Consider the following 17,460-nt stretch of genomic DNA (forward strand, 5'->3'; position numbering starts at 1 on the left):
GTAGCGGCCGCTTAACGCTTCAGAAACTAACGGGTTATCAACCTATTTTTCACCCGCTTCCAATTACTTTAATCGCCGTATTTTAAAGATTTTTATGTCGCCTGCGTTGGCGAATTTAAGGCAATCCACCAAGAATAAATGAGAGAAAAATCCATTTATGAAATTATTTCTACCGAACGTGGAGAAATACGATCGTTTTGCAATAACCGTCGGATGATAATCGCCATCTGAGTAATGACTTCGAATAGTTTTCACATTTCGAACCATTTTTACCGTCTTCGACGCGAATTTCAAATTTTACATCTAAACATTGACAAATGCGTTGTTCCTTAAATTTTGATAAATCTAATAAAAATATACGATCGACATTTAATCTAACGATCATTTCTTAGCCGAAGATCAACAGCGGAGAACTTCTTGAAAAATTGGTCGAAAGCAAGAATGATTTCAACGATAATTTAACCAATTGTTTTCATTAATATAAGACTGAAGTTTTTGTCAGAATCGATAATTTATAAAAGTTCTGATGCTTAGAACTCGTTATAGATTTTTTTAAACTTTTTTCGAAGTTCGAATTGTTATAACTTGACTCTATTTGTGCGTGGATTAATAAATGATTAAAACTAGATATGATAATGATTAAAATCAACTAACATATACGAAAACGTCATTGAAAACTGTTTTTTAATACTCTATAATTATTGTGTAAGACGTTTAATGTTACTTTAAATTTTATGATTTTGTATTTTTGAAATGTTGCTATAATATTTTTTTGCAAGTAACGGATATATCGAATAAATAAGTCAGAAATGAATTTTTACGATCTGAATAATCGTAAGTTAAATAATTATTGACCCGTCATTTTCACGAGTTTCGTAAAGCTAGTGTTAAATAGAAATAAATTGTTTTATTTCATCATTTTTATGAACAGTGAAAGTATATAATTAAATTTCTATTATTAAATTCTACATTATTGAATTCTATATTATTAAATTCTATATTATTAAATTTATATTATTAAATTCAGTTACGCATTTTCATTCTAAATGCATAAAATCCGTAGACTAATTAGGGGAAGTTGCCAATATCGTACCAGTTTCTTAAACCCCATTTAAAATTCGCTTAAAATTCAATTTTGCAGGTAATTAGCGACGTCGCTTAAAAGTTCAGTCAATCATAGTAGTTATTAACATTTAATGATGTGCAAGAACGCGTCTCTGTGCTGTTCCTGCCAATTTCTATAAAATAGGTAAGATTAAAGTAAAATTTGAACAATGTTAAATACGCATTATCTATTTTAAAGATAGTGCCATCGTATTTATTTATACGCTACTATTATAATAGCTTAGATCACGTGTAAGACTTATATGAATTCTACGAGCATATTCAAATCTATTGTGAGGTTAGATAATCGCGTTTTTTAAAGAAGCGAACAAGTTGCCTAAATCGTACTGTTACGAACTTTCCAAATCGTATTTATGTTGGTTACTGAACAAGACTGGTTCTGTAATTTATGCGAAAATGTTCGCCTCGATGATGTGATACAATGTTTAAAATGCTCGATTCAGGTACACGATGTATGTGCGAGCGTATTAAAAAAACGCCAAACTTTATTCTTGTTCTCAATGAATTTGTCTTTGATAAGTATTCATTTTTTTAATAAATAAATTTATAAACCAAACTGAAATCATTGTATAAATTACCATATTTCATTTTTCATCTTCAGCAGTACATTTTCTAAACCGTTGAACCCTTTGCCCTCGAAGCCATTTTAACTGTAATACTAAAATAATTTTTCTAACATATAGCATTTCCATTTTATAAGGTAAAGTGACTATGTTCAATTGAAATTGAATCCGGTAACTCATACAACAACAGTTATACTTTCAATAATTTTTGAAGTTTAATTTTTCATAATATAAAAATTATTTTGGAAAGTGCTGTAACAATTTTAGCGGTGACTCAGTGTCACCGCTCGAGTGCGAAGGGTTAATTAGGTACAATAAAAATTACAACAGAAATACGATTTAGGATATAGGTTGAGAAGATTGCACTACTGCATCTACTCCAGTTTTCGCGCCTCTGAATTAAGAACGTATAAAGAAAGGAAAGTGTTACATATAAATTAATGATCTATCGTTTTTTATTATGCTCAGTTATTGCATGCAAGATTCATGGAGATGCATTACATTATTCGTATCTGAAAATGTAATAGACATTTTCTAGTTGATGCTACAGCAGCTCTGAGGATTTACGTGAAACGTTGGGATGAAATAAGTGAGCATAATTAAAAAATGTAGACATTAATGTACATATAAAACTTTTCTTTCTATGTATCTTTTTAATTCGGAGACACAGAAATCTGCCGAGCATCTACCCTGGTTTGATCAACTTCATGTACTACTGTATACACGATACATACATTCGGTATACAATGTATTTTTTTATTATTTTTATTTATCAACATGCAAGTTTCAGAGAGAAGTATCGTCTTTGTTACACACATGTTAAACTGTGGTATATATTTTTCAATTGATGCTACAGTAGTTTTGACATATCTTTGTATTTCTATTGTTATGTTGTTAAGTTCGTTGCGATGTACCGTAAAATATTAATAAAGATGTAGATTACAAGTCATTAAATAAAGAAATTATCTCGCTGATGTAGAAACAACCATACGTGAGAATGAAATTTCGTTGATTTAATTTTGCCAAGCATTGAATCTCTTAACTCTGCAATTTTGCTGAAAGAAAGCAATTAGCATTTGTTACTTGAATTAAACCTTTGGTAATGATTTCCTACTGGAACTGAAATTTTCACGAATCGTTTGAGTGCCTAGAAAGTGTCTACAAAGTTTCTAGATAGTGTCGGTAGTGTTCACAATAAGTAAAATTAGCAGATCATGTGATAAATTAAATTAATAATTAATATTAGCAGGTCATAAATTAAAAAAATTGATTTCATTATGCCAGGACTTGGACTGTAACTTGTTTAAATAATATGTCACCGTATTACTTTAAATCGTTACTTTCATAAATAAGATTACCAGTTTTACGTGTTCTTTAAATATGCTTAACTGTTAAAATTTCTTAGACTATATTAAGCTTGAAAAATTGACTTTCGGACACAGGCAGCGTATTCCCGGAGCAGCGTGGACTGGCGAAATCGATTCAGCTAGAAGCGCTCCTCGCGGCTGAAACTCATGCGGAGCCGAATCGTCAGTTTATCGCTTACAAAACGATACATTCCGGCTGTCTAACGATGCCCGCAACCGAGCAACACGGTTTTTTTCGCTCTCGTCGGTACACGGAATTTAATTTGGACGCGTTGCACCGAAATTTACCCGCAATTCTCCCCGACCTTAGCCCCGCGGTCCCGCCCGACCCTTCCAACCCCCGCCGCGTTCTCAGTTCGCGGCTCCACCTCCTTCGCGTTCGACCTAGGAATTTTTTTCCGAGCCGTTAACGGAACCACAATGAATTTCGCTCGCGGCGGCCGCCGAACCGAGAGATTTAAAGGTGCAACTTGCGTTTTCTTCCGCTGTCCCTTTTTTCATTCCAATCCGTAACGCGGACGTTCGAGCTTCTGAATTTCTATCCTGGAATCTCACGTCGAAGGAACACTTAACACGCTATATGTATACACATGCGCGGAAGAAATAATTAATAACTTTTTAGGAACATCATTGTTTCTTAAACTTTGTTATATATTTGAAAGAAAGTTTTCCTTAAAAACATCGAATGCTTTCGTCATTAAAATAAGAAATTGAATTTGTTAACAAGGTTAATAACTTTTGCATTCGATTGGTAACATTCGGGTGGCACTAAAGTTTGTTATACTGCTTTTTAGATATTAAATATTTAACTTTATTCAACTAATTTAACTTTAATATTTAACTTAGATATTAAACTTTAGAATATTTGTCCCGCATGTAGTGTGCTAACACTGCACTCGAAACCGTTTTAATCGTTTTCGTTTCATTTTTAGTGCATTTTCTGCAGGTGAAGTTAAATCTTGTAGCTCATAAAACAGCTGTTTAACATATTATGTATATTACATATAAAATATATTATATATTGTATATATAGAAGATATTATAGATATTATAAAATTATATTATAATATTACATATTATAAAATTATTACATATTATTTTTAAATATATTGTTGCGAATCTCGCTACTTGTGTTACGCGTCTCGCGTCGCGGCATCGTATTTACAGCTCGTTTATTTACAATATACAATATAGACACAATATAGATACAATATGTCGTTACGAGTCGCTCGACGGTCCGGTCTCGACTGCCGACTGTCTATTGGCACAACAGATCCGTGACAACCCCAGTCTTCAGCTATTCCCTCTAAGGGATGTTCACCACGGAACAGTACCACATTACGACGACATTCAGACAAGTCGCCGTAACAATATTGTTCAACAAAATTACCGGAAATATTTCGAATAAAAATTGGACTGACGATAACGAAGAAAATCGTAGGATGATGAATTTTTCTTTAAATTGAAGCTGAAACCATTACTTCAAGACAGTGTTTCTGGATTTTCAGTTTGATGCACCCTGATCAATGTAGTCTCTTAAATGCGAGGTCGTGTTTGTCATGTTGAAAATTTGTGAAGTTTGTCAAAATACACTGACTTTGCAATGTTTTTCGGACTACCGTTCGCAACTGAATGAAGTTCCATCCTTTATCTTTAATTTAAAAGAAAAGAACCGTGCTGCGATATCTGTTACATATCTTATAAGAAAGTTTGAGAGCAAAAGCGGCAGCAGGAAGCGTAGAATTTCCCATAACCCAGATATCAGATCTTTTCTAAAATTATGAACAAAAATATTAACTTTTATTGTTATATCCATGTTGAAATTGTAGATACAATTTTATGAAAAAATTGAAAAGTAGCATAATGTAAAATTAAAATTGGAGAATTAAATAACAAGAGGGTTTTTATTGCACGAATCGAGCGGTGGGCTATTAAATCGAGTTTCTATCATCAATAATTTTATTATTTTGCTTATTAATATTTACAACGGATCCGTTTGTTCGAAATATGGTTAAGCGGCCTTGGCTGTTCCGCCATTTAATTTGCGAGTGAAAATAATGGATAGAATCGGAAATGTGGAGCCATTTTTTGAGCACGAATATTTCGTGAAATTGTTGCAGCACACGAGGTTCATTAATTAATTGATTACTTTTTGATGTTTGACACCCCGCGGCTATTTTGTCGTATCATTTCGTAATGGAGATAATTAATAACGTCAGAGTGGTTGTGAAAGCGCCGACGAGCAAGAAAAACCATTGCATTAAAAATATTCTACCGACAAATCTATTATTTTTACCTGTTTACTAATTATGAGAATTTCTTTTTCCTGATGATATCATATATTAATATTTTCTGAAAGCTTCTTATAAAATTGTTCCTTAAAAAGAAAATTATCGAACTTAATGTACGCGGAACATGATCATACTATTTTATGGTAGCAAACAAATTGGTACTTCATTTTATTCGATACACATTGGTCTCGATCGTTGTAGTGCTATTTCTAATTGATCTACACAGTCACAATAATTGTTGAAAATGGGGAAATAATAATAAAGTCTGTGCAATATTTCTATAAACATTGTAAAAATGCGAGTTTGTAGAAAACCTCGCATTCTCCCAACTCCTGCTAGTTTTCTAATTATAATTTGGACAATATTCAATGCTCATTTAATAATACATCATATCACAGCGAACTCCTCCACTAAACAAGTATAAAATTTATAATTTTCCTGTACGATAGCTCACGAAGTCGATCCTCCCATTAATTTCCAATTTACACTTTCCGACCGCAGAACTGAATGTGGATGACGAAAAACTGGATCTCTTGAAACATTAGGCTAAGAAGACTTTTAAATCGATGTAGAAGTCCCGCGAAAGTTTCGCAGCAGAGGCAAAATCGATCAGATGTAACCTAATGGTAGGAAAAAGTACGTTCGAACGGTGAAGTTCCTCGAAGCTTCTTTCATCTGCGCATAATCTCTTGATTGCGGCCGATAGCCAGAAAGAAAGCGGCTGTAATACAGCAAAGAATCCAATGGCGCGTGTTCGAACGTGTTCGCCGGTAACAGAGGGAAAGTAAAAGCTATTGGTTCCTACGGTCGGCCGTTCCCATATCGAATATCCGGGGATTCTTCCGCACAGCCGAGAATTTGACCATGCGACCCATTGATTCGTCGTGACACGAGCCGCCCGAGAAAAACGCGTGAAATTAAATTCTTCGGAATATGAAGCGGTGACTATCAAGCGGAAACGAGCCGGGCAAACCGCTGCTGCTGGCTTCCGTTTTCGAGAACCGTGGACATGTCAACCAATGGGATTACAGATGGGATTACAGTCGCGCGAGATTGACGGCGGAATGTGATCAAAAATACTCTCTTCCCGGGTGCATTTGCCCGTCCGGTCCGTGCCTCAAGGAATTCCTGTTCATTTGGCCTCCGCGAATCACTTTATTGTCGCCGGGAGATGAACGGTGGAAATTCATGGTTACGAGATTTAATGGCCCCGTTATTGGTAGACGGCGGATCTCTGCGCGAGTTTCGATATTCGTAAATCCGTTTATGTAACAAGGAGGAAGACCAGGCGAACAATCACGATGTTCGTAGATAACTTTACGGAAACCTGAGTAGAATAGATCAGAAAATGTATTCGAAGAAGTTTCAATATTCGTAGATTGTTTTGTAAAAGCTAGAAGGATCATTAAATTTTATTGACTAGCTAGAACATTGCTTAATGAAAAAATAAAGAAAAAATATTATTAATGTTTAATATTTGAAATTAATACTTATGAAGATAATAAATCTCGTTTTTTATACAGAAAAGGGTATAGGGATTGAACAAGTGAAGTCTTGCTTCGCTCAAAATGTATGAAAATACAGTTTCAAGGATAGACTTTATTTTACGAGTCCAGAGATTTTTGATTATTGCTGTTCATGCACACTTATGTAGATGTTGTCTAAAAAATTTCAAAAATTCAACTTCCAAGGCTTTGATTTAAAAGTTATGCACGTTCGAAGTTGGCGCAAACTAACCCTAACCCTTAAAGTAAAATATGATGATTAAGAAAGTATGATGATACCAAAATGTCTACTCATTAATGTTTCCACTGCTACCTAAGCGTCTCTTACAAAGAGTTTCTTTAACCCCTTGCACTATAATAATGTGTCAGACTCGTGACACTTTCATGAAAGATCTATTAAATACGCGAATATTATTAATTTATTCTAAATCGAAATAAATCTATCATAAAGGATATTAACATAACCTTGATATAATTATGTTCGAGATGCGACCGAACTGATGCTAGTATAGACTAGCACAAGTATAGACTTTCTTCTGTCTTCTAATATTTAAAGGAGACTTGATACTCGTGGGAAATTTCATATCAACAAAAGAAACTTTCAAAATCAAAAAATGTCATTTAACCCTCTTAGTGTCGACAAATTTGATATTTGGGAGAGAAAATGCGACAATTTTGTTCTATTTGATAATTACGAAATAGAAATAGGAAATAATATATGAACTTACTGAAAGGAAGTCATATCAACCGATCACCTGCTATTGAAATGCAAAAAATATCATGCCCAGAGGCAAAAATATAAAATAACAACTCCTATCACCAAATATCACCCCCAAATAAACCCCCCCCCCCCCCCCAAAAAAAATATTGTTATTTAGTAAAAATATAAAGAAAACAGTATGTTTTCAGGAATAGTCAGCGACGATGTATCGTTCTTCGACATTAAAAGGGTTAAATTGCTGAAGTTGAGTGTTAGCAGCGTGGATTCCCGGAGGCTGCTAACAGGGCACAGTAATTGGCTCCTGTACTCTACTTGCCGACGAGCGAGCGTTTCCAGCTCGCCGTAACAACTTGAACCGAATGTTTAGCGAACTTTTAATCGATTCGCATTTGCGTGGGATTCGCAAACATTTTGAAACGTCGACGCCGCGGCGTCGGCCGTGTCGTAGCCGGGCTTTTTGTTCGGGCGTAGCGCGTTCGCGAACAGTTTACAATTTTCCACACGCCGGAGGCATTAAAAAGCATCGCGTGGGAAATGCGAGGCGGACACGTGTTCCTCCCGCGCGGGTACAGTCACGGAATAGTAAATACCGGTGGATATCTCTCCCAGGGTGGCAATCGGGAGAATTCCGGGGCCAGGTCCGATCCCGTGGATCGATGTCACGAGCTTTGTTACACGAAGTCCGCCGGGCAATTATCGTCACACGTGTTCTCCTGTGACGCGATGCCAGAGGGGAACGACAACGTTCGACTTGAATTACAATCGACACCGGTCCCTACCCCTCCGTCACGGTCCCGTCTTCCCGCAAACCTCGAACGGACACCCCTTGAGGGACAACGTACATTTTTTCCACTTATTTTTAGCGCGGATTCGTAAATCAAGGTCACGCGTAGCACGTACCGGTCGGATCACGTAAATATCCGCCGGTATTTATGGGTGTATGAAAAGACCATTTAGAAGATCGTTTATCGTTAAGAAGTGTCACTGCTTCGTGTAACTCGCGCGGACGACCGGGGCGCCGCGCACGTGCTTGTTTAACAACCGAGATAATACAAGCAACGTTGTAACGCGATTTACAGAGGTGAATTTACCAACAAGGTTCGTTGTAATTTTTCATTCGGTTTAGATAGTGTCTAATATTATACTGAGTTTATTAAGTTGCGCGTTATTTGCGGGTACCGCGAATTTATTGCAAAAATTGATAAGAGAAATGCAGAATAGCGAAAACATTGGAAGAATTAAGGGATGCCGTCGAGAATAATGTTATTACAAATCTAAATTGTTACAAATTGATTTACGTTTGAGATTATGTTTGTAGACATAGACTTACATTACATTTAGATTTGTATTTATCTCAGGAAAGAGATCAGACCGTTCGCCGTAAAATTGATAATTCCGGTAATTGTAAAGTGAAAACTACAAAAGCGTTTATTTGATCAACAAATTGATACACTGTCAAGATCTGCGACACGTTTGTCAAAGTCTAAAGGACTGCGAGGGGATTTTACAAATGAGTTGACTACTCAATTGACCACGCAATGGTTAATTGTAAGCTTAACACGCTGATTGCTACGTGATCCGATTCAAGTAAACTATGGATCGTCTAATGTGTCGCGTCTCGCGTTATCTACGGGACTATTCGTCCGATAGTCGCACGGGTCGAGCAACAATGCCGTAGGTAAATATAGAAACGACACGATTTCCAAGAGGAACGGTGGCCAGTTATGGGACAAGTATCCGTTGCACGACAACAATCCGTTACACGACAACAATCCGAACCTAATCCGACTAATTAGTAGGGCATCGGCTGGCCGTAGTATCACTGACCACCCCACGCTATCCCGAGTCGACTCCGGCAACCACTCCGAGGGCTAATCCCATAATCTACAGTTTTTAACGAAGCTAATGCAACAACTGGTTTCCGAGCGGATGTCAGAACAAAGACAAACTCTAATCAATCTCACATAGTTTCAAAATCATCAACGCCTCCTCCAGGTTACTAATTTCCAAAACTGGGGAAAAATAGTAAATAGTAAATAAAGCTTACTATTGAAATGAAATAGTAAATGAAATATAGATATATTTCTATCTCGTAATACAAAATTTGGCAAATGAGCTTTTCTTTAAAACAATAGTTACAGATGAATGTTAGGCACTTGAATACATTTGAAACGCTATCTCAATTTTGTAATTACTGTTCTAAGAAAAGTACATTTGCCAAATTCTACAGAGTAGAACCTCGATTAACCGAACTAGATTTTCCTCGATTTTTATTATTTAGAGTTTCCATCGTTACAAATAATAATTATAGAACCATAGATGATCCTCGAACAAAAACCTCGACCTATTATCCCTTATCCCTCCCATCAATGATTGATTGAAAATAAAAAGAATTTAACTATTAATTTCGATAACCAATATTCTACCGTATCACGCGAGAAGCTACAAATATTTATAATATATTTGCTACTTCGAGAATCTATTTTCTCCGAGCCCTGTCAATTTCCAACCCGTAATCTTGCCGCTGTTTATACTTCGCGTTTGGTTCCATCGGCTTGGAATGGGGTGAAAAATGTGTCTTTTTTGCGCAACCGCGGGACCACTTAACTCCTGCCCCCTTTCATAGACCAAGCGGTCGAACGTAACAGGGGTTGAATCTCGGGAGAGGGGGGTTGAATTCGAGCGAGAGAAAGAAAGGGAGATGGATAGATAAAGATCAAGAGAGAGGGAGAGAGAGAGAGAGAGAGAGAGAGAGAGGAAGACGGAAAGGCACACTGCACGACGGGAAGAGTAACGATAACGGGGTGGCAACAAGTGCTCTTAACGCCCTAACGGTTTCCCTTGGTGCGCCTCGGGGGAACGTTCCCGATGCGGCACTCTCAAAGGACTCCTCCGTTGGTACTCCTTACGCGAGGAGCGGTTGCCAGCGAGGAAGTAGTTGCGGCCTCGGCAGATGGCAGTTACAGGGCGCCGCGACGTGGCATCCCGGCGATCCAAATGAATTCTTAAAGCAGTCCATCGCGGAGGAATGCGTGGCATCGTCACCAGTAAACCAGCACCACCACCACCACCACCACCAACAAACCGGCACCAGCAGCCTCATTTCCCGGCAACGCCACCCTCCGCAGCCTCCATGCCTCTTCCATCGCCACCCCTTTCCTTTTTGTGGCATCTTTGGCCTGCTCGTTTTTCCGACCTCCTTAGCTGGCCTGGCTCCTTTAAAGCCCACCTTCCTTCCGCATCATATCCAGAAGAGGCCCGCTGTAGTTCCTGCTTAATGACTCCACTTCTCTCTCTCTCTCTTCGTCTCTCTTCAGACCTACCCTTCCCTAAATGGTCCAAAGGGTCACCGCGTGTACGCAGTGACCGTCGCGATACCAGGCAGCTTCGTAGATCGTGATACATTGTTTAGCGGTGGACGCGTGGGTGTTGGTGGCAAAGGTCTAGCTGGTTGCATGCAGAGGCGGGAAAAATTTTGTTCAGATGACGGGTAAAAGTCGAATCAAATTTCGTTCGAATGTATGGGGTAAATATTTTATCGAATAAAAATTTATGTAGATAATAACTTTGGCACTGTCATACTAATTTGGCATTGTCGTACGAGCCAAATAAAAATTTATCTGGATAAAATTCTCATTCGAAGGAAACATTCATTTATACGGAAAATAATCGATATGAATAAAAATGATAGAGAAGATAGTGTTTCTTCATTGTTCATCAATTTATCTCACCCGTATTACTTCATCGAATTGTTCGAAAAGTAAACAAATATTCGAGTGAATAAAGAATTATTGGAATAAAAAAGCAATTACTGGAACAAATAAAGAATACTTGAATAAGTAAAGAATTATTCGGGTAACTGAAGAAGTATTCGGATAAATAGATAGAGTGACGTATGTATTATTTGAATATAATATTCGACAAAAAAGAAATTTATTCAGCTAATCATCCTAGATGAATATTTATATGGAACAATCCAAATACTGGCCAACTCTAGTTTCACGACCCTAATTGTCCCTAATTGTCTTTCTAGACTTCCGTAGACTTAACCGACTGAAACTTTCCACCGTGTATGTGCAATATAGATTGCACTGATTTTATATTTTGTTGGCGGATGCATAAGTATAGGTAGTGCTGGCAATGCTGGCGGTGAATTGCTCCACGGAGTGCAAGGAATTAGGTGATCCAGAACGTTTCTGCCGAAGCTCTTCCAGAAGCAGATGACTGTAATCGTATGCACTTAACCCCTTGCTGTACTTTAACGAAACAGACTCGTGACGGAGATTTCTAGTAATAATCTATTTTTATTCTCTTGTTACCAATATTTAAACGTTCAAATAGATGTAAGAACACAGTAAATATAAAAATCCTTTTTCTACTATGATGTTAGCGCGATCAAGAAATTCTAATCATAGTAATTGTAAAGAAAATGGTATGACAGCGGTTTAAGTAGCTTTTCAATTGCATGTTAATGTCTTCTGTGATCAGAAAATCTGTCGAAAATTGTGATCTGTAGATTTTCGTTACTTGAAAATATAATAATAATCATTTGCAATGAGTGTTGATTACTACGAAAGAAAGTGAATGAGGTACATGAAAGTACATGATAACATATGATTCTTTTGTGATAATTATCATTTTTCTGGAGCACTATATATTTGATTTATCAAATGAATAATCAAAAATATGAGCCGTTTATTTTGAAAATGGCCTAAGTCCATTTTTCAAAAATATTGCACCTATTATTTTAATATTTACATTTCCATGCTATATATAATTTCATTTTAGCGTTATTATATAATCATTTAAATATATTAGATATCTTTTGCGATAAATAAAATTAAAATAAAATGAATATTGCTTAACGGTAATATTATGGACATATCTAAATGTTAATAGATTCAATTACCCTACAATGATATAAATATGTTCTGTCGAATAACCGGTCGGTAAAGTGTTAATCGTGTTGTACTTTTTTTTTCTTCATACGTTTATATGAAATAGTTAATTTATAGTTACATGTGTGTTTCACCAATAACCCATGTGAATAGAGCTCGCTAAAATTAAATCACAACAAAAATAAATTGATTTAAACTATTTCACAGTAAATACCTCATACTTTGATTTTAATCTATAACTACGTTGAAAATACTTCTACCCTAATTGAATCACGACGACCAAAAGTGAAATACTGGTATAACAAGAAATAATTTAAATAAATAAAATATTTAAATATTATATTCGCATAGCTATTATTTACCAATAGAATATTAAAAAATGATGCCACTTTAATGTACAACAACATTCAAAATAATTGTGTTCCAATTGAATCACGAGAAACAGAAGTAACCTACAAACTTCTTTAAACTCTTGACAAATATAACATTTGGGCAATAATTAGTATTATACAGGGTGTTCCATAATCTAGCAGAATTTCATTGGTTTCACCTTTCTCAACGTCAAGGCCGTCCCAAGGCTACGGCAAAACAGGTCGTTGAACTCGTCTTGGCACGGCTTGCAGTAATAGGCAGTAAAAAATACACCATGCAATTTTGAAACATGAAGGCGACCTTAACATTTTCTAACAAAACATTCCTATATCATATTGTTTCTAACGAAAAGTGCTTGAGAAGTCATTTCATGGAACATCCTCTAAGAAATATTTCTAAAGGCCATTCACTCTACCACAAATGCATAAAATCTGCGGGCCAGTTTATCGCGGCAAGAAAGTTGCGGTTCAAACCCCAGCGCGAATCAGATTGTTCCTTAAAATGGAAACCGGTGATCAACTAACCGTGGCACGCGGACGGTAGCTAAGAGCGTCGATATTTAAATCGTTCCGACGCGTCGGCGGAGCTTATTTGGAAAGCAAGGAAGTTTCCACCGAAACCCCGGGAAATATCATTTGTTTCCAATTCGATTAATTCCGCTCGCCGATATCCTTACAGTTGCCGCTGAATCGGCGTTTATTTTTTGATTGCTCGTTGCTCGAATCGAGTTCCGCGAACTCGCCGGCAGCGTTTAATTAAATATTTGCTGAAATATATCACGCTCGCAACAAACCCGTTGCCACGTATTACTCGACGCATGATCTGTCTGTACGGCCGGCGTGATTTACTTTCGTTCCGTTCCCGACTGTTTTTCATTATGCCGCGATCGGACGGGATTCGGTATACATTCGACGACTTAAAGCATTGTTCTCTTGCCTCGTAAAATATTGACGTTCCAATCCTTTCGAAATACAAACGAGATCGTTCGGAGCTCCGCGCAGCAGCCCCCACCCCCCCCTCTCTCTCTTCGTAACGTCAACGCCGAATGCAAATCGTTCCCGCCGTCATTTTGTTGGACTTTTGTTTCCACGGAATATGGACGAGAAATTTAACAACGCCTTAACCCACGCGAGTATCGTCGCTACCTATTGTTGCGAATACAATATTTGGATCTGGCCTGCTCGCGTTGTTTTCTCTCTGTGTAGTGCTTCCGTTCCGTTGTGTTCCCGCTAATTAATTAGAATTTCGCGAACTTTTATTATTCGATAATATTCTCGACTATTGCTGTGCATTGTGTCCGAGAACAATATGTCTGATCCAAATTAAAATCATCTATTTTTTTTCTGAATTCTGTGAACGATGTTTTCGATGCTTTTACTTGGCTAAGTTTTTCGTTATTAATGAACCAAGCTGATTTGTTAATGTAAAACAAGATTCTTTTATTCGAAATGATATCACTACATGCTACCATTTTGAGAATGCCTTATAATTACAAAATGAGAACAAAAGGTCGGCAGGAAAACGCCGAATAACTCTGCTGTGTTTTAATATTTTAATACCAAATAAAAATATAGAAAATATATAGAAGTGAAATATAAAATATATAAAATAGGATATAAAATATAAAATATGGAAAATAAAATATAAAGTACATGAAATAATATATAAAGTGTATACAATAAAATATAAAATACAGAATGTGAAATACAGAATAAAGTTGAAATATTAGAATCTTGTACTGATTAATTATCGTCCAATAAAATATTCTAAAACGATATATTTCGATGACGGAAATTTTTGATAATAACCTGTTCAGTATTACTATTGTTCCCTACGTTTATGTCAGACTAAAATTTTGTCTTCTCGTCGTCAATGTTTAAGCATCGTCGCGAATACAGGCCGATAATAAATACAAATACAAATTGTGTTTTCTTAAAAAAGAAATTATTCTAATGAAACAGTTGCAATCATCAACACCCGAAGAGAACGGCGCGACAACGCCAGTAGAAGGATCGACGTCCAGCATCTTCGGTAATGACCCGGTCCGAGAGATTGGCTACGCGACCCCAATAAAAAACACCTTTCCTTAACCCAGACTGGAAATAGATTCCGTGATAGGGTGAAGGGTCGTATCCATGTCTGTAATTCAATATCAGCCGCGGACGCGTAAAGAAATTCTAGGTACGGTCGAATCGGCATACGAGACACACTCGTAAATTCGTTTCCGTCTTTGCCAGGAGGCGCGTCTCGTAAATCGAATGAAACTGTTTCACGTTGCTTCAGGACAAGTAGACCGTGAGGGTGTATTAAGGACGCGTAATATGCTGCACGACCTTCCATTCCGCGTCTTTTACGGACGAAGGACGGTCGATCTGTCAGCAGCAGACGCCTCGCGGAGGGCGCAACTTGATTTACACTTTCTTCAACCTCTTGCTACCCCATTCTCGTCGAACCCTGCCGATCGGAAACGACTCGGAAACTCGGCGAGCCGGGCTCGATATAGTAATCAACTTTCTTCTCGCGATCGGCTATGGTGACGGCATATTTTAGCGACGGAATTACTTGTCAAAATTAACACATTGCACTGCGACTTATTTCAGGGGTGCGAGCATTGGCATTTGTGTCAATCATATTATTATTCATATTATTATTTATATCGTTATTTATACTATTATTTACAACGTTATTTATACTATTATTTACAACGTTATTTATACTATTATTTACAACGTTATTTATACTATTATTTATAACGTTATTTATACTATTATTTATAACGTTATTTATACTATTATTGTAGTATCGTAATTTAAAAGGTGTATGTAGTTATAATGTATTCAGTGCCGTAGGCGAAGGCATTGTATCTACCGCGAGCGAGATCAAAGAGAGCGAGCGAAGCCTGCCGCTGCGATGGCAACGCGTTGTTGATAGATGTGTGGCGGCGATCGCGTAACGGTATTCGTTTTTAAGAAGCACGGGGAGAATTGATTTGGAAGTCGATTAGTAAAGAGCGTTTTGAGTTATCGTGTCGTTATAATTTAGTTGTAACTTCTTTCGCGGTATTTATTGTATATTAATCATTGCTTATCGTTTTCTTTTTTCTAATGAAATAAAATCTAATTATATTTTCCACATTATTTATATCATTATTTATACCATTATTTATATCGTTATTTATATTATTATTTATATTATTTTTTAATTTATATTTATTACACGACAGTCTTGACTGAAATGATTAAATATTAGTGATAGATGGGTAAAACTAAATTTCAGTTTGAGAAGCGTAAATAATGTACGTATTTAATAGATTATGTTCTAAATCTTCATAACGAGTCTGACACGATATTATAGGGCAAGGGATTAGACAATTAATTTTCATGCTATAGGTATGTATACGATAGTTGTTTTTAAATTTATTAGGATCAAGGAAGAAGGTTTAGTTAGAGTTGAACGGTTCTACTTTTTTACTTGAATATAATATGTAGTAATGTATGTAATATTATTATATGCTACAGTATACATAAATGCGTTATAGTATTATCTTCTCATACAAGTATAAAAAATAATTGACTTCATTCAAGTTTTTCGTGGCGAAAGATGCATTTGTAGAAAATAGAACATTGTTTCGTATTTAATTTTGTTTGTATGAGTGAGGAATTTTCTTTGTTAAATTTAAATTAATATTACTTATTCTTCGTTAAATTCTGTGACATAAAAGGGTATAATCATTAGTCGTTGAATAAAATGCTTCAGGTTTTGTTAAAGTTCAATATACTCTTCTCATATTAATATCTATTCAGTATTATATTAAGATATCTAAGATGTTTTGTAGGTTATGCGCACGGCTATGTTAATGTGTTCATTGTTTTGGATTTTTTAAACGAAGTTATAACTATCAACGGATGTTAGAAATGTGTTTAGGGATGTTTGGATCATTAATTACTTTACTTATTAATAACTGTCTCAGTGATAGTGGTGTATGTAAAAGGAGCTCGATAAATTAAACAAAACAGTTTCAGAAGAAATCACCATATATGTACTATTACGGTAAATAATTTATTCAATTATGACTAAAATTGATGTCGTTTTTGAGACATTCTTTTAATAATCTTCGATTAGGTTAATTCGAATTACTATATGTAACGCTTTCAACAAATTCAGAAGTAAAGAATTAATTTCCACCACAAGACTGAGTTGTAATAAGTCTGTTTCATTGTTATACATACGATAATCAATAATTACATATAATATATATCAACTTTTAGTAATATATCAAATAGTCAGTGCGAAGAGTCGAGTAAAAGCAGCTCGGCACGGTTCGTGATAAATAAACGAAGAAATGAGAATATATTCAGTTTCGAAAACGCCGGATGTCTTGCTGCGATAGATCCGCGAGTAGAATAGCCCTCAGGAGGTGGCCAAACAAAACAGAATCCATCGAATATCGAGAGAGACCGGCAGGCAGACAGTGAATATCAAGCTGCATTAGTCTTTGATTTCTCCGGTACGGCGGAGTAGGTCAACGACTCACGGCGAGAATAACAGTTTCCCGAGCGTCCATTTTTCATCGGGGTCGATCCTTCAGAGTCCTTCCGTTCGTTCCGCGTCCCGTCGC

The 17,460-nt window shown here is 36.3% G+C and overlaps 1 protein-coding gene across 1 annotated transcript in view; it reads left to right on the forward strand.

The window, feature by feature from the left end:
• The window catches only part of LOC144471298 (opioid-binding protein/cell adhesion molecule), a 403,527-nt gene that overhangs the window by 347,022 nt on the left and 39,045 nt on the right, over positions 1 to 17,460 (forward strand). The gene's annotated exons all lie outside the window — the stretch shown is intronic.

Source organism: Augochlora pura, chromosome 6 (assembly GCF_028453695.1).
Source record: "Augochlora pura isolate Apur16 chromosome 6, APUR_v2.2.1, whole genome shotgun sequence".
NCBI classification, from domain to species: Eukaryota; Metazoa; Arthropoda; class Insecta; order Hymenoptera; family Halictidae; genus Augochlora; species Augochlora pura.